Genomic DNA, 25,620 nt, shown 5'->3' with positions numbered 1-25,620 from the left:
AGCTATATGTATACCTATATCCCCTCCCTCTTGAGCCTCCCTCCCACCCTCCCTATCCCACCCCTCTAGGTCATCGCAAAGCACCGAGCTGATCTCCCCGGGCTATGCAGCTGCTTCCCACTAGCTAGCTATTTTACAGTTAGTAGTGTGTATATGTCAACGCTTAAACAATGGGATTGGGAGAGCTTCTGGGTTGGTGAGCACAGGGAGGTGCCAGGAGGGTGGCACGCCTGGAGGGAGCATGGGAGCCCCTTGCCTCTTACCATACCCTGCCCTGTGCATCTTTTTTTTTTTTTTTTTTTTTTTTGCGGTACGCGGGCCTCTCACTGTTGTGGCCTCTCCCGTTGCGGAGCACAGGCTCCGGACGCGCAGGCTCGGCGGCCATGGCTCACGGGCCCAGCCGCTCCGTGGCATGTGGGATCTTCCCGGACCGGGGCACGAACCCACGTCCCCTGCATCGGCAGGCGGACTCTCAACCACTGCGCCACCAGGGAAGCCCTGTGCATCTCTTGCATTTGCCTGTTCCTGAGTTCTGTCCTTCATAATTATCCAGTAATCGTAAGTAAAGTGTTTCCTTGAGTTCTGTGAGCCGTTCTAACAAAAAACCAAACTGCAGGAGGGGAGTCCTGGGAACCCTTGATTTATAGCTGATGGGTCAGGAGTACAGGAGGCCCAGACTTGAGACTGGCATCTTGGGGGACTGAGCCCCTAACCCGTGGGGTCTGCACTAACCCCAGGTAGTTAGTGTCTGAATTGAATTAAATTGTGAGACACCAGGTGATATCTACAGAGAACTGGAGAGATGTTTGGTGTGGACAACACACACATTTGGTGTCAGAAGTGTCGTGAGTTGAGAAACAGTTTTCCTTTAGTTGGTAAACAAAATGGGCCTTTTGTAGTGTTTATTACACCTGCTCACTCACCAGCATTCAGCTCTGCTGTCCACCATCTTTCTTTTGGAACAAGCTCATCGGGTTTCCTTCACACTACACTTTTCTAGTTTCCCTCACCCTCTATGGTTTCTTATCTTTAGTCTCCTTTGTGAGCTCCCCCTTTTCCCTGGCCATTTAGGTGCTGGAATTTCTCCAGACTCAGTTCTGTTAGCACTCCTTGGACTATCGTGCATCTCTATGCCCTGACTCCCAAATGTCCATCTGCAGACCAGACATCTCTGAACCCTAAGCTTATATCTCCAAGGGCTGACCTTGTCACCAAGATTTCACCAAATCCTATCAAATACAATATGACCAACTCACCAAGAAGAAAACAAACAACCTGGTTAAAAATTAGACAAAAGATTTCAAGGGACACTTCAGCAAAGACAATATACATATGTAAAATACGTACATGAAAAGACATTCAACACTGTTAAACCCACACCACTATGCACCCACTAGAATGGGCAAAATTCTAAACAAACAATACCAAGTAGTGATGAAGATACGGTATAACTGGTGCTCTCTTAACTTCCCCAGTGGGAATGCAAAGTGGCACAGCCATTTTGGAAAATAGTTTAGCGGTTTTTTTATTAATGATATACTTATCCAAGCCAGCAACTCTAGAGGAATGAAAACCTATGTTCACTGTACATGGATCTTTCTGGCAGCATTACTCACAAATATCCAAAACTGGACACCCAGCTGTCCTTCAGTGGGTGAATCGATAAACAAACTGGGGTACATACAAGGCAATACCACTTAGGAATAAAAAGAAAGGAACTATCGCTGTACATGACGACACAGATGCATCTCAAATGCGTTATTCTAAGTGAAAGAAGACAGACTCAAAAGATTACTATATACTATAGGATTTCACTTAAATGACATTTTTGAAAAAGTAAAATTACAAGGACCAACACGCTGTCGGGCGTTGCCAGGTTTTAGGAGTAAGGGGAATATTTGACTACCAAGGACAGCTTGAGGGAATGTTTGGAGATGAAATTGTTATATATCCTCAGTGTAGTGGTGGTTATGTGAGTCTATGCACTTGCCCAAATTCATAGACGTGTATACCCTCCAAAAGAAAAAAAAAAGCCCTGATTTTTACTCTATGTGAATTTTTTCCTATTAAAATACAATATGTTCAAAACTAAATCCTGTATCCCCTTCCATCCATGACCACCATCACACAGTAGTCCTTTGTTATTCAGTCCTCTCGGGTGCAGTGAACAAGAAACGCCAGGGTCCAGGTGGCCTGCCGACAGCTTCCTCTGCTGCCGCCCCACCCACTGCATCACCTACCCTGGCTGCAGCTCTCCACCCCACGCCTTAGCCCACGCCTCCAACTCACCTGGGCAACTTCGGTACCTTCCTAGCTGGTTGCACCATTTCTACTTTTGCCTGCCTACAATCAATTTTCTCTACAGTAGGCAGAGAGAAGACCAAACACAAATTTGGTCTTTTCAGTCCCTTGATGGAAACCTTTCCACCAATTCCCGCTGCTTTTAGGATGAAATTCAAAATCCACATGGTCTGGTTGTTCCTCTCTCCCCAGCCTCGCCCTGGTGCCTCCACTGACGCCCCACCTCCACCTCCCGTACTCTAGCACGGCCTTTCGCTCCATCAGAAGCACCAAATTCCATCAGACCTCAGAGTCCTTGACATGCTTTTCCTTTGGAGCTAGCAGTTCTTTCCACCTGCCACCCTGTTACGTTGATTTAACTGCTGCCCGTGTGTCAGATTTCAGCTCAAATGCTCCTCCCTTCGCAGAGATTTCTGGGATCGCCTTGGACCAGGGCAGGTTCTTTTTTAAAAAATGCTTTCATATCCCCCTGCCATTTTCCCTCAGGGCACGCACCAAAATTTGTAACAAGAATGAAAATCTCCTATCCTCTTAGAACAGGACAGTGGTTTGCAAATTGTGGTCTCTGGACTAACAAAATCAGTGTCTCCTGGGGACTTATTAAAAATGCAGATTTCCAGACCCCAATCTAGACTTTCTGAATCAGAAACCCTGAAGAAGGGGGTCTTGAAGTCTGTGTTTCAATAAGCATTCCAGATGATTCTAAAACACATTCAAATTTGAGAACCACCATCCTAGTAAATGACTGATTATTCTATGGTTTTAAACCTGTTTAATCAATCAAGGATAATTTGCTTGAATATAGACCCTTACATTTGCATAGTATAACCTAATTTAAGGCAGCTTTATGTGTTATCTGATTTGGCTTTTGTAATTGCTCTGTGATGTTAAGGCTGTTATTATTATCTCCATTATGTAGGTAAAGACACTGGGGCACATCCAGGTTAGGTAAATTGCCTAAAGTCACATAGCTGGTGCTATGGTCTGAATGTTTGTGCCCTCTCCCCAAATTCACATATTGAAATCATAATGCACAATTAAATTAGTGGTATGGGGACTTCCCCGGCAGTCCAGTGGTTGAGACTCCGAGCTTCCAACGCAAGGAGCGCGGGTTCGATCCCTGGTCAGGGAACTAAGATCCCACATGCTGCATGGCACGGCCAAGAAAATAATAATAATAACAACAATAATAGATAAATAAATAAATTAGTGGTATGAAAATGTAATAGATGTGTTTGCCAAATAGAATCTAAGGTAAGAGGTAAGAGGCAATTGTAGTGATCCAGGAGAGATAACAGTGTTATGGAGAAAGGAAGTGGCATTAGAAATGGAGAGAGAGGGCCAAATTCTAGATATATTAAGAATGTAGAATTGATAGGAGTTGATTGGTTTGAGGTAAAAGGTGGAGGAGAGGTTTCTGGAAGCATCAGTAGAAAAACATCAGAGCAGGAGTGATTCTTTGGATGTGGCAGGGAGTGGAGGTGGGAGGAACACACAGATTCAGTTTGACGCATGTAGAATGTGAGGTTCTTTTGAGATATTCAGGCAGAGGAATCAGGGAGGCAGTGCAATAGTTAAATATTTATTGGGTGGGCCAAAAGTTTCATTCGGGTTTTTCCTTAAGATGGCTCTAGTAGCACTTAGTTGTCTTTAACTTCATTCGAAACAATTTTGTTAGATTGTATTGTGACAGCTCTCATATCAGTGTGCATTTAAAAGAAGACATCAAAATTGGTGAATTTTTGCGTAGCCATTTTAATATTGAAGATGGAAGAAAAACAGCAACGTTTTGGGTATATTAGGCTTTATTATTTCAAAAAAGGTAAAAACACAACTGAAACGCAAACGCAGATTTGTGTCGTGAATGGAGAAGGTGCTGTGACTGACTGAACGTGTCACAAGTGGTTTGCGAAGTTTTGTGCTGGAGATTTCTCACTGGACGATGCTCCACGGGGTCGGGCAGACCAGTTGAAGCTGACAGCAATCAAATGGAGACATTAATTGAGAACAATCAATTTTTTTTTTGAGAACAATCAATGTTACACCCCGCGGGAGGTAGCCGACATACTCAAAATATTCAAATCAAGCGTTGAAAATCATTCGCACCAACGTGGGTATGTGAATCGCGTTGATGTTTGGGTTCCACATAAGTTAAGCAAGAAAAACCTTCTTGACCATATTTCCGCATACAATTCTCTACTTAAATGTAATGGAAACGTTCCGTTTTTAAAACAAATTGTGACGGGTGATGAAAAGTGGATACTGTACAATAATGGGGAATGGAAGAGATCGTGGGGCAAGTGAAATGAACCACCGCTAACCACACCAAAGGCCGGTCTTCATCCAAAGAAGGTGATGTTGTGTATATGGTGGGACTGGAAGGGAGTCCTCTATTATGAGCTCCTTCCAGAAAACCAAATGATTAATTCCCACAAGTACTGCTCCCAATTAGACCAACTGAAAGCAGCACTCGACAAAAAGCGTCCAGAATTAGTCAACAGAAAATGCATAATCTTCCATCAGGATAACGCAAAACTACATGTTTCTTTGATGACCAGGCAAAAACTGTTCCAGCTTGGCTGGGACATTCTGACTCAACCACTGTATTCACCAGACATTGCAACTTCAGATTTCCATTTATTTCGGTCTTTACAAAATTCTCTTAATGGAAGAAATGTCAATTCCCTGGAAGACTGTAAAAGGCACCTGGACAATTTTCTGCTCGAAAAGCTAAAAAGTTTTGGGAAGATGGAATTATGAAGTTGCCTAAAAAATGGCAGAAGGTCGTGGAACAGAAGGGTGAATACGTTGTTCAATAAACTTCTTGGTGAAAATGAAAAATGTGTCTTTTATTTTTTACTTAAAAACCGAAGGCACTTTTTGGCCAACCCAATGGCTAGCAATATAGAATTAGAAGCTGTTAGCACTTACCATAAATTAGACAGTACTAAAGCCAGTGGGAATAGATAAGGCTGCCTTGGGAGAGAGCATAGAATGAAAAGATAAGATGACCTAAGATGTAAAACCAAGTGATTGACTTGAAATAACATTGTAGCTTTGTTTTTAAAAGTCATTTAAATGTTTTTTACAGAATGGTTTGAATTGGAGAGGGCAAAAATTGTAGGTGGCTGATAGCAACAAGCTGTAGAGAAGTGTTTTATGTACACATAGCACCTTGGTAGCTAACACTGGAGACACTCATTTTATAATAGAAAAATGAAAAGTTGTTAAGAATTGTCTCTGGGTTATTCTCATCATCAGGAATTTTATACTGTGTAATTACTCTTCACCTTCCTATCTATGCCACTTGAAAGAAGAAAAGGAGAAGTAGGAAACCATGGAAGAAATAATGTGTTCCTCTTGCGAAAACATTTTTTTAGTAGCAATATGGGGGGAGCTGCAAGGGAAAAAAGTCAGAAACCCAACAATAGTGTTAAAGAAACTAAGGAAATTTTGACAGCAAAATGTGCAGTATTGTACACAAACCACTTCTGACACAAAATTGACCAGAAGTGTATCCAAATTTGACTCCAAGATAGGATGGATTACTTACTCATTAGAATGAGGTAGACCAGCATATCTCAAAGCTTATTCAAGGCTCTGAGAAATAAAGAAATTTGTTTAATTTTATTAAGGCCATTATCTCCCCAAATTAAAACAAAAATCCAGGACTTCTCTCGTGGCACAGTGGTTGAGAATCCACCTGCAAATGCAGGGGACACGGGTTCGAGCCTTGGTCCGGGAAGGTCCCACATGCCACAGAGCAACTAAGCCCATGCACCACAACTACTGAGCCTGCGCTCTAGAGCCCGCGAGCTCCATTTCCTCCACTCTCCTTTGTACTGTTATTATCATCATACAAATTATGTCTTTATACATCATGTGCCCATCAACACGGATTTACAATGATTGTTTATGCAGTTGCCTTTTAAATTAGATAGAAGAAAAAGAGACTTATGAGCAAAAGCAATATCTATACTGCCTTTTTATATTTACCTATGTAGTTACCTTTCCCGGTGCTCTTTATTTCTTCATATGTATTCAAGTTACTGCCTAGTACCCTTTCATTCCACCTGAAGGACTCCTTTTGGCATTTCTTGAAGAGCATGTTGGCTCTCTTACTTTGTTTTATTCTTTTTATATTTTCTTTCCTTTTATTATTGTAGTTGATTTACAATGTTGTGGTCATTCTTTTTTATATTTTCTATCTTTTTATTAATGTTTACTATTTGGTAAGACATTGTTCTCATACTCTCCTTTAGTTCTTTAAACATAGTTGCCTTTAGTTCTCTAAAAATATTTGTGATCGCTTTTAAGTTCTTTGTCCAATAATTCCAACATTTGGTATTTCTCAGGGATAATTACTGTTGACTGCTATTTTTTCCTTGTGTATGGGTCATACTTTCCTGTTTCTTTGCATGTCTCACAATTTTTTGTGGACACTTGGATATTTAAATTATGTAATACACAGTGACTCTGAAAATTGTACCCCCCTCCCCTGGGCTTTTTTGCTGTTGCCGTTTGTTGTTGTTATTGTTACTGTTTGTTTAGTGACTTTTCTAAATGAATTCTGTAAAGTCTATACTCAATGTGTTACCATTGAAGTCTCTGCTAGATTAGTTTAGGGTTCATCAAATAGAGATTCCCTTAAATACCTTAAAGTCTCCCAGCCTCTGTCTAGAGGCTCTGTGTGTGTTGGAAAATGCCTTCAATGCTCTGACGGGCAGTTTGTAACACTGCCTTGGCCTTCACTTCTTGCTTGCCTGGAGCTTCAAGGTCAGCCAGAGGTGAAAGATTATAGCCTTCTCAGGACTTTCCTGGGGAAGTGCACAGCCCTGCCCACGTATGCGGCCTTCTAGATTCCCAGGAATGTGTCAGAGCTTTTCAAAGACCCCTATGGATATTTCATTCCCCAGCTTTTCCTTTTATGTTTTTGGGCAGCTTCTTGTTAGTGCTGCCTTAGGCAGCTGTGATGTTAAACCGTTGCCACTAATTATTTTCAACAAATGCCCCAGGGAAAAGGCTGTTGACACTGAGAAAACTCTGAGTCAGATCAGATAAAGACAAGCCCTGCAAGTGGGTGTTTCCAAGGAACTGCCAGTCAGGTCAAATTGTGCCAGTTCTCTGGGGATGGGGCTTTTTAGGGGACCTCAGACATGTTTCCCCCCTGCCAATTCATGCCTACCATCGTTGTTGTTGGCTACCATGGAGCTGAGGAGGGGGAGATGGGATAGGACAAGTTAAAACACCACAAAGTTCATTCTTCTTACTGAGGTTCAGTTGCTTCTTCTCTCCCCCTTCTCCTCCTTTTAATAAACATTCATTGGATCGTTGCAAACTTTTAATTTCCAGAGTTAAAAAAATGTTGATTTGGATAATTTGTACTGGTGTTCTCATTGCTTTTTGGAGGACCAGATTTTTTCTTTACTACATCATTCTAGAAGTCAGATCCTCCAAACTTTTGTTTTTAAACCATAGAACGCTTTCTTTATGCCACATCTGTTACCATCCTGTGCTTATTAATAGTGTTATCAGCTATGATTTGTTGACTGATATGAGGAGCCAGGCATATTATTTGATCTTTACAACAACCATGGTAAGCAGCTACTATTTTTATTGTTGCTGTTGTTGTTGTTACCAGGTTCAAATGAAGAAGGTGGAACATAGGTTAGCTCATTTATTCAAAATCACCAAAGCTTGTAAATGACATTGAAGAAGCGAACTGCCGCGTTGTGGAGAGGGCCATGTGCAAGAATGGTAGGTAGCCTGTAGGAGCTGAGGACCTCAGTCCTACAATGGCAAGGACATGAATGCAGCCAACAACCAAGTTAACTTAGATGGGGATCCCAACCTCAGATATGATCGCAGCCCTGCCCACCACCTTCATTGTAGCTTCGTGAGATCCTAAGCAAACTACCCAGTTAAGCCATGCCTGGAATTCTGATCCACAGAAAACGTGAGCTGATAAATGTTGGGTCAAGTAGATTTTTTCTGTTAACGCTTTTATTCACATGCAATACAATTTGCCCACTTAAAAGCATACAATTCTTTGGTTTTTATTCTCTTCACAGCATTGTGAAACCATCACCATAATCAGTTTCATAATATTTTCAGTACGCCCGAAAGCAATCCCATATTTTTTAGCGGTCACCCACCATTCTTCTATTCCCTCAGCCCTAGGCTACCGCTAACCTCCTTTCTGTCTCTATAACTTTGTTTATTCTAGACATTTCATATAAATGGAGTCATACAATATGTGGTCTCTTGTGACTGGCTTCTTTCACTTAGCCCAATGTTTTCAAGGTTTATCCATGTTGTGGCATGTATGAGTATTTCATTTTTTAAAAATTGCTGAATAATGCCATTGGGTGGTTATACCACATTTGGCTATCAACCGATGAGTGTTTGTTTTTGCTACCTCTTGGCTCTTATGAATAATGCTGCTACGAATGTTTGTGTGCAAGTTTTTTGGGGGGCATGTGTTTTCATTTCTCCTGGGTATATGTACAGGAGTGGAATTGCTGGGTCATATGGTAACTCTATGATTAAACTTTTGAGGAACAGCCAAACTGTTTTCCAAGGCAGTATTTCTACCAGCCGTTTATGAGGTTTCTGATTTCTCAACCTCCTCACCAGCGCATAGCTGGGGCTGACGAGAACTTCCAATGGCTTGCCTCTGCCAGGAAGATACCATATCCCATAAGTGAGAGATGGGAGAAGAGGGAGCCCTGTGTTCTTGGCGTCACCTGCCTGGAATAGAGTTTTTGTCCCATTGAGCTGGGAGGAGGGAGGGAGGGGATGAGTCATGGTTCAAATACTACAGACTCTCGCCGTTCTCGCCAAGTTTTACCAGGTTTTCTTGAATAAGTATTTCTTCATTTGCTCTATACCCTAAGGACGATTTCCAGAGACTTTAAATATTAGGATTTAAGAAATAATTTTCACTAGTTACGCTTGTTTTGCTGGAGACTGCAGAGCTCTCAACACTGTCATCCTAGAGGTGGAAATCTAAATGTTTGTTGTTTAAAGCTGCTAAGATTGTGGTAATTTGTCATGCAGCATGGAAAACTGTTACACAGGGAACTAGTGCCCTTACAAAATTTACTTTGAGAAGCAGTGTTGTTGGCTAATCAAGCACTGGAATAAATGGAAAATTAGATTAATTTGAAAAGGATGATATTTAATGATTAATAGAAAATACATTGATGACACCCATTTCAACAGTGGAATTTTTCTTTTTTTTTTTTTTTTTTGGCTGTGTTGTGTCTTCGTTTCTGTGAGAGGGCTTTCTCTAGTTGCGGCGAGCGGGCCTCTCACTATCGCGGCCTCTCTTGTTGCGGAGCACAGGGTCCAGACGCGCAGGCTCAGTAGTTGTGGCTCACGGGCCTAATTGCTCCGCGGCATGTGGGATCTTCCCAGACCAGGGCTCGAACCCGTGTCCGCTGCATTAGCAGGCAGATTCTCAACCACTGAGCCACCAGGGAAGCCCTCAACAGTGGAATATTTTTATTTTTACTTTCAAAAGGAAGAGCATATTTGTCTCCTTCCATAAATTATGCATAGCCAAAGCACTCCCAGTACCTCATGCCAGTATATATTAATTACAGGCAAATACATTTCAGAAGGTTAAGTAAACCAGCGGATTCCATACTTCTGAGTTTCACTGATCAGTTAATTTCCAAAAAATATTGGGAGGCTGTTGTAGGGTTGCCCCCTTTTAATATTTGCCATATAAGGACATCTTTGAAAAACCATCTATACAAACCATCACCATTTCAGATCTGAGAGGGCATTTGAGCATCAATAAGGAAAGGAGGCCATAATCTCAGGATTATGAAGGATAATCTTTGAAACTGAATGCATTTAGCCTTCTAAAAGGTCATTTATTCCCCCTTTTTACTCTTTTAATGGTAGTCCTGTGGAAGCTTTGTTACAGACTGATTGGAAAATTGGCATTTGGGAACCGTCGAAATTTGCAAGCTAAACAAATAAAAATGGCAAACTTAGTGGGCTCCCTTGTTTTTGCAAGGCACCCTTTCCCTAGTCATACATTTTGGATAAAGCCTAGACTTAATTCCTATCAATATGTAAAAATCAAAATATACTGAGCGAATATTCACTTTACCAAAACATTTAATAAACACCTCCTAAATACATAGCTATCAGAGTATATTTACATTTTTTATATTCAAGTACTTGTCAAGGAAACTTGGAGAAGTAGAGGAATTGAAAGATAACAGTATGTACATTGACATTCAGCCATAAATGGAGATTAAGCATTCTGGAAATTACAATGTATTCGAAGGGGAAGTAAGAGTAGGTATGAGATGTGAGATTTACACAACTATTTTCAGGAATACAGCTGTTTTGTAAAACGAGGAACACTTATGATCATTGTTAACATAATTTAAAGGTTAAATCCCAGGATACTTTTCTGTTAGCATAATGTATCTCTGAGAAATTCTCCTGCACTTGAAGAGCAGTACAGCTGCTCTGGGCTTCATCCAACTTAGGCTAATATCTCTATAATTCTTTATACAGCTAATAAAGTCTCTGGAAACTTCTTACTGTGATTAAACACTAGCAAAGGCCTTGCCAAAGACACTTAGCAAAGAACTGGCATTGTAGGTTTCCAGTAACTGAGTGACATGGGGCAGTCATAGCAAAGATCATAGCAAAATTCTGAAGCAAATATGTCACATTTGAGAAAAGGAGTCGGCCTTCATTTCTGGCATTGTGGATTCTGTGGTCAAGGCATCCTCTACACAGTGTTTACTGCAAGTAAATGGAATGTGTCACTGGTGCCTCCTTTTCCAATTTTAATTGCATGTTGCTTCCCCAGAGAATTTTGAGAGTTATTCTCCTCTTCCTTTTTTCCTTTTCACATGAGATATCAGGTAATCCCCTCATCCCACAAATTATTTGGAAGATGAGGAATAACTCGGGCAAAGCAAAATAACTTCCAAACCAAATAATGTAGATGTCTTTTTTTCTCTTCCTCAGAATATAAAATGTTTTGAAATAAATAATAATTCTGGCAAAAAGTCTCCTCCCTGGGCTTTAGGGTGGGGAGTAGAGCTCAACGGAGTAGAGCTCAACTTTCTTTAAGCCAAAGGAACTCTGGGTTGAATGACATTCCATGTTTTATAGACGGATGAGAATGGTTCTTTCCTAAAGCTTTCTTCCTGTTTGAGCAGACCTACCTGCCTTAAAACTCAGCATGTTCAGGTCTTACTCAGCTAAAGGGTTTCTGTTGCAGCTTACCGTTGACCAGTAGCCTCACCCGGGAATCTGAGCTCCGGATTAAGCTTTGGTGACTAGTCAGTCAATAGCAAGATGAATAAGCAAGAAGGGGCTCTAAGCATGACAGAATCAGAAAGTCCAGATCAACCAGATATGTGTTGAAATTCAGGGGAACGCAAGTTCAGGATCTAAAACTTAAATAATGAGGCGATTGCCAGGGAATATGCAAGGCAAAGTCCGGGAATGAGGAGAAATGGAAAGTGTCTAGGAACAACTCATCCAGCATGTCCTGGACTGACCCTTCTTGTCACAAAGCAAGCCCAAGAGAGGACAGTTTTCTTCCACAAATGTTTACTAAGTAGTAATGAAGGCTGTACTTGAACAACGAATACAAAGGTCAAGGAGAGTTTCAGAGCTAAAAATGAGAAAGTGGGCCCATGTCTCTTCTTTCACTTCCTCCTAACGCCCTTATGAAAGAAGAATAAAGCGACTTTGTCTATTGCAGGCATAAACCTACAAGAATGGGTTAACAGGAGGGGAGACAAAAGCAATAACAAACTGGGAAGCTGATGGACAAGAAGTGAATGACTTAACAGACGTGAAAAGGCTGAATGATAACCATGATTGGAGAAGGCTACAGAATTCCCAAAAAGCTTAGGACTCAGTGGCAGTAATGACTTTTGAAAGTGGGGGTGAATGTGTGGCTAAAGTTAGAAAATTGGTTGCAACTCTGTTTAAGAAACAGTTAGACCTAGAAACAGTGACCAAACCAAAAGCAAGATTCATCCCTAGCACCCAGATTGTGGTATTGAAATATCCCACTTTAAAAAGAAAAACATGGGTGCTTCTTGAAGAAATGGCCGATACCAAGTCTGGGGTGAGAAATGTACGAGATGGGTCTGAAACGTCTTGTCATATCAATTGAAAATGAAACTATCAAAAACTATTAAAGTCATGTAAACAAGAATCAGGAGGCAACTGGAAAAGTCTTCCACCGGCAAAAGATGTTACAGTGTGTCAGTAAGGACTATAGTTGAAATGAATTAAAATCTGTCAAATCTGTTCAAATCCATGTATTTATAATGGTATTTTTTAAAAACCATAAGTGGTCACCTTAGAAAGATGATTGGCAACCAATTCATTATTTTGAAAACTGGTGTATGAATGGAAAGAACAAGCAGTTATATAAATAGTATAACTGATTAACAAAATAGTAGTTTGAGAAGAAACTACTAAATGAAGAAGAACTGAGAGAATTAAAATATCACCATTTTGTAACCTTCAATAAATTAATGGATCAAAGGATTAACCATCAGTAACTACTAACATCATAAAAAGAGAGACAACCAGACATATGTGCCTCCTGATGAAAAAAACCGTGCCACCACTTATGGTTTAATACACATGAAGCAAAAACTAACTGAACTAAAAAAAAAGAGAGACAGATCTACAATCATAATTCAAGATTTTAGCACCCTTCTCTAAATAATTGATAGAACAAGGAGAGAGAAAATCAATAAGAATAGACACTATATACATAGAATATATGCTGTTCTATTTGTAGGACAACTCTGTCAACCAACTTGATCTAATGGACATTTATAGGGTAATCCACTCCAAACTGTAGAATATACCATTTCTATACATGCACATGGAAATTTCTCTAATATAGACCAAGTTATGGGTCATTAAAAATAAGTATCAGTAAATTTCAAAAAAAAGTCTTACAGAGTATGTTCTCTGACCAAATGGAATTAAATTATTAATCAATAATACTGAGATATAAAAAAAAAAAACAGGGCTTCCCTGGTGGCGCAGTGGTTGAGAGTCCACCTGCCGATGCAGGGGACACGGGTTCGTGCCCCGGTCCGGGAAGATCCCACATGCCGCGGAGCGGCTGGGCCCGTGAGCCATGGCCGCTGAGCCTGCGTGTCCAGAGCCTGTGCTCCACAACGGGACAGGCCACAGCAGTGAGAGGCCCACGTACCACACACACAAAAAAAAATTGCTCTATGGATTCAATGCAATCCAATCAAAATATCAACAGTTTTTTGTCTAAACTGATAATTCTGAAATTTATGTGGAAAATCAAAGCACTTAGAATAGTCAAAACAATAATAAAAACACAGTTGGAAGACTTCTACTACCTGATTTGAAGACTTGTGATAATATTATGTTAATCAAGCCAAAATGATTTTGGCATAAGGACAAACAACTAGATCAAAAGAACATACTAGAAAATTCAGAAATATACCTACATATATACTATCAATTAATTTTCGACAAAGTCACTAAGGGGAAAGTCTTTTCAATAAACAGTGCTGGAAGAATGGGACATGTATGCAGGAAAAGTGAACTTTGACCCCTATCTCCTGCCATACACAAAAGTTGAGATGACCATAAACCCAAATTAAAAGCGAAAACTATAGGGACTTCCCTGGCGGTCCAGTGGTTGAGGCTTTGCCCTTCCACTGCAGGGGGCGCAGGTTCGATCCCTGGTCAGGGAACTAAGATCCCGCGTGCCATACAGTGCGACCAAAAAAAAAAAAAACTAAAACTATAAAGCTTCTAGAAGAAAACTTAGGAGAATATCTTTGCAAACTTGGATGAGGCAAAGTCTTCTTAGAAAGGACATAAAAAGCACTAACCATGAAAAATTGGTAAATAGGATTTCATAAAAGATTTTAAAATCTGTTCATTGAAAGATGTCTAGAAAATCAAAAGACAAGTCAAAGACTGGGAGAAAATATTTGCATTACATACAGCCAATGAAAGGTTTGTGTTCAGAGTATATAAATAACTTGTACAACTCAATAATAAAAAGACAACCAACCCAATGGAAAAATGGACTTCAACAGGCAGTTTAAAAAAGAAGCAATATGATCAACAGGCATGTGAAAGGATGTTCAACATTATTAGTCTTCAGGGAAATATAAATTAAAAAGCACAATAGAATACCACTTTGCACTAGAAATAAAAGCATACATTGTTAGTGGGAGTGTAAAATGGTACAATTTTGGAAAAATGGTTTGGCAGTTCCTTATAAAGTTAAATATACCCATGCCCCATGACCTAGAAATTCCAATTTTAATATTTACCCAAGACTAATGAAAACATATATCCACAAAAAGACTTGTACAATAATATTTATATCAGTTATTGTCACAGTAGCCCCCAATTAGAAACAGCTCTAATATCCATCAACAGAAAATGGGAGAAAGAAATTGTGAGATATCCATTCAGCTAAGAAAAAGTACATACTGTCTGACTTATTTTATATGAAATTCAAGGACAAGTAAAACTAATTAGATGATGGAAATCAGAACAATTGTTATCTATGGGTGGTAGAGACTATCAGGAAGGGGGCAAGAGAGAACTTTTTGGGTGACAGAAATAATGTATTATTTTGACTGCAGTGTTTATTACCCAGACGTATACATTTGTGTATTGTGTGTGAAAGAAGTGAAATTTATCAATAGTGTACATAAAAACCTATGCATTTCACTGTATGTGAATTTTGATTCAACACACGTTAAACTAAATACATTTTTCAAAATAGTCTTTTTTTATTTATTTTATTTAATTAATTTATTTATTTTTAAATGAAAGCTTCTTTCTTTCTTTCTTTATTTTTGGCTGTGTTGGGTCTTCGTTTCTGTGCGAGGGCTTTCTCTAGTTGCGGCGAGCGGGGGCCACTCTTCATCACGGTGCGCGGGCCTCTCACTGTCACAGCCTCTCTTGTTGCGGAGCACAAGCTCCAGATGCGCAGGCTCAGTAGTTGTGGCTCACGGGCCTAGCTGCTCCGCGGCATGTGGGATCTTCCCAGACCAGGGCTCGAACCCATGTCACCTGCATTGGCAGGCAGATTCTCAACCACTGTGCCACCAGGGAAGCCCAAAGTAGTCTTTTTTTTTAAAAGGAACTTGCAGAAGATGCAAACAAACAAACAAACAGACAAACAGAAAATGTCTTCAGTCTTGATCTGGCCTGGAATTTTTAACTATATTCTACTGGATTTTTAGGCCTAAACAACAATGTGAACTCAAGGTGATGTCAATTCAGCTTAGTGGATACCTCTGCTAGCTTCCTTTCCTCCCAGCTCCCTGCCTGTTCCCCCATCACAGAGGAGTAATTTCTGGGGAAGCCCTTTTGGCCTTTTTCTCCTTTGAACATGTTCTGATACTCTGCTTGAGGGACTAACTTCCTTTTGTTTTGGTGATAGGCCTCTAAGGTCTTCACAGTTCCTCCAAGTTGATTCTTCTACTCCATACACTGCCCTGATTAATTTTGTCCCTTCCAGCCCACTGCCACCGGCCGGTTTAACCCTTCTTAATTTCTCATCTGGACTTTGACAACAATCTCCCATTGTCTGCCCCTCTCCAATATGTACCAAGGAGATTTCTCCATCTAACATCTGACCATATAACTCTCCTGTTTCAAAGCCTTGTATGGCTCTCTAATACCTACAAAACAAAATCCGAATCCTACCATCAGAAAAGCCCATGATCTGGCCTCTACCCATTTTCCTAGTCACTTTTCCTTGCTATTTATTGCTCTAAGACTATGCATCCTTTCTTATGCCGCCACATAGTCTGTCCTCTGCCTGGAGATCCCAGACACTCCCCTTCTGCCCACCAATCAGGATGGCCATGCAAATTTCTTACTTTTCAAGACCCACATCAGTGAAATCTTCCCACACCTTAAGTAGAGTCAGACTCCCATTATGTACTTATCACAATTCTACTGTATCTGTTTGTTCACTAGTCTATATGCTCCCTGCGGGCAGGGTGGGTTTTTTTTTTTTTTTTCAATTTTTTAACCTCCAGCGCCTGGCTCAGGATCATTTGCTCGATGAACAAGTGAATGAAGGAGTTGACCCACTTCTGGAATTTTCATGAGCAGTTCTTAAAGCAAAATCCCTCTGACCACTTCCAGGGAAGAGCCTCATCAAAGTCCACTTAGTTCAAGCTTACAGTCTAAATAAATAAACAAACAAACAAATAAGTAAATAAATAAAAGCTAGCTCCCTCCCTCCCTCCGTCCTGTTCACTACAGCAGCCATTTTAATAAGCTATATACCTAGCTTAGGACTGTTCTCTGATTCAGGACTGCTGAATTTGTGCTGAGAATATTAATAGGTACACACGAAGGCCTATAGGTGTTGAGGTCTTGGGGGGCCCTTCCCTTCTGATTATCCACCTAGCTCTCCACCTGAGGAGCAACCAGTTTTGAAAAAATGGGTGTATCATGTTGCTGGAAAAGTGATTTCTGGTTAAGGGCAGCCCGCTGCTAACAAGCTCTGGGCTTGTTTTTATAGCTCTGCTTCATAGGTTTTAATATGTGGTATGTGTGTACAGCCCGACCAGCTTCTCCATTTAACTCCATCCCCAGAGGCAAGGGTCCGAACCTATCATTTTCTTATGTCTTGAGTACATCTGGTTTATTGCTCTTCACTCAATCTGTTTAGTATATGCTGTTGCTCTACTGGCAGGATAATTTCCAACAGCATGCAGCAAGCAGAAGGACTTCCATTCCCTCTAAACTCTCTATGCATTCTAGGTAGGTATTGAGTAGTTGAAATGTAAACCACCAAAACCTCTTTCCTGTTATTCACTGTATTGATTCACCCTAAGAAGTTGAAAATCAAGAAAATGTTTTCTGGCTGAATTAGAAAGCAAAGAACATCTTAGAGCAAAAACAAAGTCAGGGTGCCGAAATCGTGGCCAGATGTCAGCACCAGCCCTGAAGTCTTACACAATCACAGAGGATGGAATACTGATCTTCGTTAGGCATTAAGTAGGCGTCTTCCCTGAGGGAGGGTTAGAATTCCCTGTTACATCTTCCCGGTTTGCTGGACCACAGTGGAGGAAGGAAATCATCAATTATAAGCCACTCAGATCCCAGCACATTTTCCAAAGCACTTCTTGTTTTTCAAGCCCCATATTCCCAGAACAAGCAAAGTTTCGTTTCTTGTTGGGCGGTAGGAAAAGTCAGAGCTGAAAGTGGAAATCTTTAGCCATTGAGGATGAGCAAAAGCTAGAGGAGTCCAGTCTTCCTAACAGGCAGCTGTGTGGAGGGCTTCCCAGCTCTTTCTCTGCTCCAAGCTTGCAGCTGCACCCCTGTCTCAGATCTCATGTTAGGAAGATGCTCCAGACAAGCAGATTACCTTCTAAGAGTTCACCGATATTCCCGTTCCCGTTTTCTCTTTTCTATCCTTAAGTGTTTCCATCTCGCCATCACCATCCATCTGAACTGACACACCCTTTTTTACTGTCCTTTGGGGGAAGGGAGCAGAGTATGAAACCAAAAGTAATTAAACTATAATAAGATGTCATATTTGCCCAGTGTTTTACCACTTCCCTGCTTCCACAGGTGGATTCATGAAGCAGATGACAAAAATTAAACCCAAAGTGGTTTCTCCTTGAGATTAAGTGGAAAGGGAAAACACGATAGTTAGAAACATCATCTAAGAGGCAGCAGCAGGCTTTAGCAGGTGTTCAGATCCTTGTGGAATGAAGCGTATGAGTGAGGTGACTAGGGGATAATCTGTCCTTTGCCTCTTCCAGCTTCTGGTGACTGTCGGCATTACTGGGTTCGTGGCCACAAGGCCACATCTTTAAGATGAACATCCTCAAATCTCCCTCTGCTCCATCTTCACACTGCCTTCTCTTTTGTGTGTGTGTGTCAATCTCCTCTGCTTCCTCTTATAAGGACACATGTGATTGCATTTAGGTCCCACCGGATAATCCAGGATAATCTCCTCATCCCAACATCCTTTAACTTAATCACATCTGCAAAGACTCTATTTCCAAATGAGCTAACATTTACAGGTTCCAGAGATTAGAACCCCATGTCTTTGGGGGCCACCATTCAGCCTATTACAATGTCTTTTGCCCATTTTCAGTCTGGACTGTTTGTTTTCTCTACTGTTGAATTTTGCGAGTTCTTTATACAAGAGCTGAGATACAAATCCTTTGCAGACATGTGGTTCACAAATATTTTCTCCAATTCTATAGCTTGTTTTTGTTTGTTTGTTTTGTTTTTGTTTTTTAACCCTCTTCATGGGGTCTTTTGCAGAACTAAAGGTTTTCATTGTGATGAGGTTCATTTTATCTTTTTATAGACCATGCCTTTAGTGTCAAGTCTATAAACTCTTCACCTAGCCCTTTGTTCTGAAACTTTTCTTCAAGTATCACCAGTGTATTTCTAAATTTTTATAGTTTTATACTTTTTTCTAAAAGTTTTATAGCTATATGTTTTACATTTTTATGTTTTATAGTTTTGTGTTTTACATTTTTTTCTAAAAGTTTTATAGTTTTATGTTTTGTATTTTACATGTGAGTCCATGTTTTCCCAGCTCTTTGCCATGAGGGACTTTATTACACAGTTATGAACATTTCTAGGACACCGTGGTGGACTGTATTACTGTTTGTGTTATTCATTCTCCCTCTTCCCTTTATGAGGATTATATATCTGTGCCTATTTCCAGGCAGGAAGCTGAGGCTGGGAATGTCATGTTCAAGGATATTCACCATAGCTGTGATCCAGGGGTCAAGAAACCACCACTGCCACTGCAGGTGTCTTTCAACACACACAGAGTAAGTGACCAGGCACTAGAACACACCTACTGAAACCCCAAGCCCCACAACTCTGCTTGCCAGGGGACATAGGTGAAAGGGCAGGAAAGGGGTTCTGTCTCACTTCTGTCTTCCAAATTGCACTGAGTACATCTCACTGGCAATTTCAAATTTACCACCAGAGCCCACTTACTATGTCCAATGTACAGCCAAACTTCCCAGGCTCATCTTCCTTCACGCACTTTCTTCTCCTTCCTTTCCTTTTTTTTTTTTTTTAAGCTCCTTTTTTGTAAAATATAACAAAAATACAGAAAGCACTCAAAACAAAGCATTCAGCTCAATGATTTATCAAAGCAAACCCTCCTATAGCATCACCCAGATTGAGAGCCAGAATGTTAGCACTCCTGGAGCACTTCCTGTTCTCCTCCCAGTCACTTTTCACCCCCTTCCTCCTAAGTGACAACAAACCTGATTTTTATGGTCATCACTTTGGTGGTTTTTTAAAAAATTTTTTTTGCCAGTTTAAACTTGTAAATAGTATGGTTTCATAGTGCCTGTTTTTGAGCATTCTATAAATGGAATTATGAAGTATTATATTTTTGTATCTAGCTTCTTTGCTCAACACTGTGAGGTTAATTCCAGTTGGTGCAGACAGTGACATTGCTGTATATGGTATTCTACTGCATGAATATAATACCATTTATTTAGCCTTTCTTCTCTTGGTGGACATTTAGGTGGTTTCCCAGTTTGGCTATTACAGATAATGCTGCTATACACAATTACGTACATGTCTTTTGGTGCACATATGTGCATTTCAGTTGTATATATATCTAGGTGTGGATAATGTTGTTTTCAGTTAATTGTTTTATAAGGTTTAGGTAAAGATTCTTCTTTTTTCCTTTTCCCCTTTTTTTTTTTTTTTGCCTATGGATGTCCAATTTCTCTAGCATCATTTTAAAAAAATGTTCCAGCCAGAGTGATCCTCCTAAACTAAAAATCAGACCATGTCATTCTCCTGTTTAAATTCTTCAGTAGCTTATTCTTACACTAAGAGGACACCTACCTCTCCAACTTCATCCTGGGTCACTTTCACCCACCTCCCACGATGTCCCAGCCACCCTACCTTCTTCTTGGTCCCCCAAACTCTCCAATGTCTTTGCACTTGCCTTTCCCTCCATTTGGAAGGTTCTTCCCCTGGCTCCTCATGCGACTGGCTCCTTCTGGTCCCTGAAATCTCAGTTTAAAGTCAGCTGTTCAGATAAAGCTTCTCTGACTACGCTATGAGAGTAGACTCCTCTACATTACCACCCATCATTCTCTATCACAGCAGCCTGCATACACTCTCCACAGTCTTGACCACCATCTGCAAGTGCTTTAATCACTCATTCATTGTCTACCTTCTCCAATAGATGGTAAGCTCTATGAAGAAAAGGGCCGAGTTGTTGATCTCACCCAATGATGGTTCCCCAGTGTGTAGCCCAGTGTCTGGCATACAGTAGTTGCCTTCAAAATATTAGTTAAATGTTGTCATTAAACTAGAGTTTGTGATGATATGGCTAGCTTTGTTCCAATGTTAGGAAGAGTTTCCTGAAAGCTAGGGCTGTGTGAAAAGCAGTGGGCTGCATGGCATGTCTGAAGTCCTCTCCCTGGAATGGGATGACACAGAGGCATTTCCACATCTTGAAAAGCCCAACAAAGCAATGTCGACGGTTCCTCTCAACTCTGAGACTCTGGTGCTGGAAGTGATGGGGAGGAGAAGCAGGGTGGTTCCATTATGAACACGTTCAGATTTTAGACAAGTCCACTGAACAATGGAGGGTTTGGAATCCAGTTTGGAGAGTCATCTGTTTTTAGCAGTCAAAAGAGAAGCTATTGAGGGACTTCCCTGGTGGTCCAGGGGTAAAAACTCCACCTTCCAATGCAGGGGACACGGGTTCAATCCCTGGTCAGGGAACTAAGACACCACATGCTGCGGGGGAGCTAAGACACCACATGCTGAGGGGCAACTAGGCCGGGTGCCACAACTGCTGAGCTCGCGCACCTCAGCTAGAGCCTGAGTACTGCAAACTACTAGAGCCCACGCGCCCTAGAGCCTGCACACTGCAACTAGAGATAAGCCCACGCACCACAGCAAAGATCCCACCTGCCTCAACGAAGATCCTGTGTGCCACAACTAAGACCAAACACAGCCAAAAATAAATAAAATAAATAAATTTAAAAATAATAATAAAAAAGAGAAGCTATTGGGAAAAGTGGTAAATATAAGAATGAGAAGATATATGGGAGCAAAAACTCCTCAATTTCCTTCTGATTCTTTTCTTTCCCTTCCTCTGTGCTGGAGTTAACCACTTCCAGATCTGATCAGTGTCTTAGTCTGCTCAGGCTGCCATAATAAAATATAATAGACTAGATGGCTTGAACAACAGACATTTATTTCTCACAGTTCTGGAGGCTAGAAGTCTGAGATCAGGCTGCTGACATGGTTGGGTTCTGGCAAGAGCTCTCTTCCTTGCTTGCAGACAGCCACCTTCTCACTGGGTCCTCACGTGACAGAGAAAGAGAACGAGAGAGCGCTCTCTCGTGTCTCTTCTTCTTTTTTTTAAAAAAAATAAATTTATTTATTTAATGTATTTATTTTTGGCTGCATTGGGTCTTTGTTGCTGCATGCAGGCTTTCTCTAGTTGCAGCAAGCAGGGCTACTCTTCGTTGTGGTGAGTGGGCTTCTCATTGTGGTGGCTTCTCTTGTTGCAGAGCACGGGCTTTAGGCACATGGGCTCCAGTAGTTGTGGCACATGGGCTCAGTAGTTGTGGCTTGTGGGCTCTAGCGCACAGGCTCAGCAGCTGTGGCACAGGGACTTAGTTGCTCTGTGGCATGTGGGACCTTCCTGGACCAGGGATCAAACCTGTGTCGCCTGCACTGGCAGGCAGATTCTTAACCACTGCGCCACCAGGGAAGTCCCTGGTGTCTCTTCTTATAAGAACACTAATCCCATTGGACCAGGGCCCCACCCTCATGATCTCATCTAAACCTAATTATCTCCCAAAAGGCCCACCTCCAAATATCATCACAGTAGGGGATTAAGGCTTCAGCATATGAATTTTAGGGGGACACAGACATTCAGTCCATAACAATCAGCAGACATTGATTCAGGGACCATTGCTAAGACATTTAAGTTATCAGCTTGGACTGAGACAGGCTGGGACCTGGGACCTGGGACCCTTTTCTGCTGTGTTTGCACCTGGACAAACTTCTCCTTAGGCAACAAAATACAAAGAAACTGTATGGGACTAAAAATAGCTGTGTGCATGCACAGTTAGGGCAAATTATGGACAACAAGATACAAAAAGACCAAAAACCCAACTGCCACTTCTGAGGAGCTGGGAGCAAAAGCCCAGTGCCAGGAGCACAAGCTGGGTACTGAGCATGCACTCTGCACTCAACTCCACCAAAAGGGTGGGCAGACCACCTAAGCCACCTCTCCCGGCTGACCCCTGCACCTGTATCTACCCTCACCCCACCCGAACGAGCTCGCTCCCTGCTCCAGGAGCAAGCAAGGGAATCTGTTACTTGTTTTTGCTCCCTCCTGCTACAGCAGGAGGCCCCAGTAAAGCCTTGCCTGAATTTCCTGTCTGGCCTCTTAACAATTTCTATTGATTAAGGAAGGTCAAGAACCCAGGTCAATAACAGGACCAGCTTCCAGACAAACTGGCGCATTCTGTGTCACTGAAGGACAGATAAATTCTATATGCACCAATGTTTATCCATCTTGTCATTCACTCATGTATTCACCAAACATTTCTGAGCACTCACCTAGGCAGATAGGGGCGGGATATAGAACTGACACTCTAGTGGGAAGACAGAAGTAGAGAGAAAATTCCAATGCACTGGGTTATGTGCTGGGACAGGGAAAGTTGGAAGGCATTCTGAAAGCTTGGAGGAGGAATCACGTGGACTGGAGGCATTAGAGAGTGTTTCCTGGGACAGGCAGCTCCTGAGCTAAGAGCTGAAGGATCAGGAGATACTGATCCAGTCAGGAAGAGGGGAAGGGTTTTCCTGGCAGAGAGGAATTCATGGGCTTGTGCTGGAGACACGAGAAAACATGCGTGTTCTGGGAACTACCTTAACTTAGTATAACTGGAGACCAGCTTCAGAGCTGGAGGAACCCAAGCTAGAGACATTCAGAGCCAGATGCTAAGAGAAGTTGTTTTTCACCCTGAAGTTAATGAGGAACCCTGAAGGATTTCCAGATCTACATTTCAGGAAGATTAACCAGGCAGCAATGTGGAAATCAACTGGAGGCAAGGAGTGACTGGACTCAGGGGGCGCAAATTAGGAGGCTGTTGGGGTCATCAGTGGAGAGAAATAAGAATTTATAGTCCAAGGCAGAGGAAGGTGGAATGGGGAGGAGGAAAGAGATTTAAGAGATACACAAGGAAGAGTTGTCAGAACTTGGATGGGTTAAGGGAAAGGGAAGCTCCTGGCTCAGGATGTGGGGATAGATGGAGGAGCCATTCACTAAAACTGGGACCCAGAAGAGAAGCACCATGGTTGGGGGGCGGGCACTCAGGTGGCCTCAGCTGTGGACCCAGTGGCTTCAGGATGCTAGAGCAACACCCTAGGGACATGTTGACTTGTTGGATAGACAGAGGTAACAAGATGAAATTTTGAAATTTTCACTTTTTTCTTCCTCTTCCCTAGACGTTCCCACCATTCTTCTAGCCAATCACCAGCATCCATATGGCCTCAAAGAGAATTGAAATGTATCAGCAGTAGAAAAGAGGAAACAAAAGTTAATATCCTTTTTTTTTTCTCCTTTAAACTAGGCTCAAAAGGGGAGGCCCTGAATGGAGCAGAAGTTGGAGTTTACTCCATAAAAAGGTGAGGATGCAGATGTTCCTTTGGGCATAACCAGCCAAGAGTCAAATACAGAGTTTGGGTCTCTTTTGCCTACGCCAAGAAATCCAGGCTATTTACTCACTGGGAGAAATAACCCGTTCAGGTTGGAAGCTGTTTCCCATGACAACTGACTGGTGTGCAAGATTTTGAGATTAGTGGTTACATTTCATAGGCAATAACATTAAGCTTGTGAAGTTCAGATGCTTCTTCAGATAACCTCTGGAGGTACTTTTGTAGTTACAAGATGGGGAACAGGGTGGTTATAAGCCTTTACCCAAGGGCCTTCATTCCTGTGACTATTTTCTGCTTCATCTTACACCTGTGTCAATATCCTCATCTCCCTAGAGTTAACTTCGCACAGGCAGCGGTTAATTAAGAAGCTCTAAGCCTCTGGCAGAACTTTATGAGCCGTAAGAATAGAAAACAGAGGGCTTGTACAAATATAGAACTTAATAAAAAGCGTAAAAAATTATAGGTTTTTTTTTTAAAAAAGACGATGAGGTCTATACTATGCCTCCGCAAAAAAAAAAATTAGAATGAGAATAGAGGGAAGGTGCAATGAGACCATCTCTGCGTAGGAGAGGGTGGCCCAAAATGGGAAAGCCCTGGAGGTGGAGGGGTGTGTATGTGTGTGTAAGGCGGAAGACGTTTTGAACACATTTGTTAAAGAGGAAGTCCAAGTTTAACATGGGTTCAAGTCCTGGCTCAACCATTCGTTAGCTCTGTGACTTTAGGCAAATTACTTAACCTCTCTGTGCCATAGTTTCCTCATTTGAAATAACAATGTGGTTTTCGATCATAGTAACCTACATCATAGTCTGTTTTGTATTGTGTTGTGTTGTATGTGTGTTTCTTTCTTAGGGTACTTCCCCGCCCTTCCCCCATTCCCCCACCGCATAGATTCTAAGGTCCTCCTGAGCAGGAGGGGTTTCTGTGACTTGATCGTCTTGTGTGTCTCTTTTAGTGACTACTACAGTATATCCTTTACAGTGGGCATTCAATACACACCTGGCATATAGTAGGTGCTCTCTAAATATTTGTTGTGAAATGAATGTGGTGATTATAAGAGTTAGCAAAATTTCTGAATATCTATTTTTCGTCTCAGCCAAAAATGATTACTACTCGAGGCTAATCAATTTTTAGGTACAGTGTTTAGAGGCCAAATAAATCTGTAATAAAAATGCATGTAAGGGTTTCCCTGGTGGCGCAGTGGTGGAGAATCTGCCTGCTGGGCTTCCCTGGTGGCGCAGTGGTTGAGGGTCCGCCTGCCGATGCGGGGCACACGGGTTCGTGCCCCGGTCCGGGAGAATCCCACATGCCGCGGAGCAGCTGGGCCCGTGAGCCATGGCCACTGGGCCTGCGCGTCCGGAGCCTGTGCTCCGCAACAAGATAGGCCACGATAGTGAGGGGCCCGCGCACCGCAAAAACAAAAAACAAAAACAAAAACAACAAAAACAAAAAAGAGAATCTGCCTGCTAATGCAGGGGACATGGGTTCGAGCCCTGGTCTGGGAGGATCACACATGCCGCGGAGCAACTAGGCCCGTGAGCCACAACTACTGAGCCTGCGCGTCCGGAGCCTGTGCTCCGCAATGGGAGAGGC

The 25,620-nt window shown here is 41.8% G+C and overlaps 1 protein-coding gene across 1 annotated transcript in view; it reads left to right on the top strand.

Moving 5' to 3' along the window:
* The window catches only part of SCARA5 (scavenger receptor class A member 5), a 165,980-nt gene that overhangs the window by 127,269 nt on the left and 13,091 nt on the right, over window positions 1-25,620 (top strand). The window contains exon 9 of the transcript XR_011377556.1: window positions 23,946-24,000. The gene's annotated coding sequence lies outside the window, so the exon portion shown is untranslated. The remainder of the gene's footprint in view (window positions 1-23,945; window positions 24,001-25,620) is intronic.

Source organism: Globicephala melas, chromosome 6 (genome assembly GCF_963455315.2).
Source record: "Globicephala melas chromosome 6, mGloMel1.2, whole genome shotgun sequence".
Taxonomy (NCBI): Eukaryota; Metazoa; Chordata; class Mammalia; order Artiodactyla; family Delphinidae; genus Globicephala; species Globicephala melas.
Note: the sequence above shows the minus strand (reverse complement) of the source record. Positions and strands in the feature narration are given on the sequence as shown.